This window comes from Rhinoderma darwinii, unplaced genomic scaffold (genome assembly GCF_050947455.1).
Source record: "Rhinoderma darwinii isolate aRhiDar2 unplaced genomic scaffold, aRhiDar2.hap1 Scaffold_4208, whole genome shotgun sequence".
Classification (NCBI taxonomy): domain Eukaryota; kingdom Metazoa; phylum Chordata; class Amphibia; order Anura; family Rhinodermatidae; genus Rhinoderma; species Rhinoderma darwinii.
The window spans coordinates 58,969-61,689 of NW_027463760.1; positions in this window are offsets into that span (position 1 = coordinate 58,969).

Consider the following 2,721-nt stretch of genomic DNA (forward strand, 5'->3'; position numbering starts at 1 on the left):
ACTGATAGCACACAGGCATACATCTATATACTGATAGCACACAGGCATATATCTATATACTGATAGTACACAGGCATATATCTATATATACTGATAGTACACAGCCATATATCTATATACTGATAGCACACAGGCATATATCTATATACTAATAGTACACAGGCATATATCTATATACTGATAGTACACAGGCATATATCTATATACTAATAGTACACAGGCGTATATCTATATACTGATAGTACACAGGCGTATATCTATATACTGATAGTACACAGGCGTATATCTATATACTGATAGTACACAGGCATATATCTATATACTGATAGTACACAGGCAGATATCTATATACTGATAGTACACAGGCATATATCTATATACTGATAGTACACAGGCCTATATCTATATACTGATAGCACACAGGCATATATCTATATACTGATAGTACACAGCCATATATCTATATACTGATAGTACACAGGCATATATCTATATACTGATAGTACACAGGCATATATCTATATACTGATAGTACACAGGCATATATCTATATACTGATAGCACACAGGCATATATCTATATACTGATAGTACACAGGCATATATCTATATACTGATAGCACACAGGCATATATCTATATACTGATAGCACACAGGCATATATCTATATACTGATAGCACACAGCCATATATCTATATACTGATAGCACACAGGCATATATCTATATACTGATAGTACACAGGCATATATCTATATACTGATAGTACACAGGCATATATCTATATACTGATAGTACACAGGCATATATCTATATACTGATAGTACACAGGCAGATATCTATATACTGATAGTACACAGGCAGATATCTATATACTGATAGTACACAGGCATATATCTATATACTGATAGTACACAGGCCTATATCTATATACTGATAGCACACAGGCATATATCTATACACTGATAGCACACAGGCATATATCTATACACTGATAGCACACAGGCCTATATCTATATACTGATAGCACACAGGCATATATCTATATACTGATAGCACACAGGCATATATCTATATACTGATAGTACACTGGCATATATCTATATACTGATAGTACACAGGCATATATCTATATACTGATAGTACACAGGCATATATCTATATACTGATAGTACACAGGCATATATCTATATACTGATAGTACACTGGCATATATCTATATACTGATAGTACACAGGCATATATCTATATACTGATAGCACACAGGCATATATCTATACACTGATAATACACAGGCATATATCTATATACTGATAGTACACAGGCATATATCTATATACTGATAGTACACAGGCATATATCTATATACTGATAGTACACAGGCATATATCTATATACTGATAGTACACAGGCATATATCTATATACTGATAGTACACAGGCATATATCTATATACTGATAGTACACAGGCATATATCTATATACTGATAGTACACAGGCATATATCTATATACTGATAGTACACAGGCATATATCTATATACTGATAGTACACAGGCATATATCTATATACTGATAGTACACAGGCATATATCTATATACTGATAGTACACAGGTATATATCTATATACTGATAGCACACAGGCATATATCTATATACTGATAGCACACAGGCATATATCTATACACTGATAGAACACAGGCATATATTAGTACACAGCCATATATCTATATACTGATAGCACACAGGCATATATCTATATACTGATAGTACACAGGCATATATCTATATACTGATAGTACACAGGCATATATCTATATACTGATAGTACACAGGCATATATCTATATACTGATAGTACACAGGCGTATATCTATATACTGATAGTACACAGGCGTATATCTATATACTGATAGTACACAGGCGTATATCTATATACTGATAGTACACAGGCATATATCTATATACTGATAGTACACAGGCATATATCTATATACTGATAGTACACAGGCATATATCTATATACTGATAGTACACAGGCATATATCTATACACTGATAGCACACAGGCCTATATCTATATACTGATAGCACACAGGCATATATCTATATACTGATAGCACACAGGCATATATCTATATACTGATAGTACACAGGCATATATCTATATACTGATAGCACACTGGCATATATCTATATACTGATAGTACACAGGCATATATCTATACACTGATAATACACAGGCATATATCTATATACTGATAGTACACAGGCATATATCTATATACTGATAGTACACAGGCATATATCTATACACTGATAGCACACAGGCATATATCTATACACTGATAGCACACAGGCCTATATCTATATACTGATAGCACACAGGCCTATATCTATATACTGATAGTACACAGGCATATATCTATATACTGATAGTACATTGGCATATATCTATACACTGATAGCACACAGGCATATATCTACATACTGATAGTACACAGCCATATATCTATACACTGATAATACACAGGCATATATCGATATACTGATAGCACACAGGCATATATCTATATACTGATAGTACACAGGCATATATCTATATACTGATAGTACACAGGCATATATCTATATACTGATAGTACACAGGCATATATCTATATACTGATAGTACACAGGCATATATCTATATACTGATAGTACACAGGCATATATCTATATACTG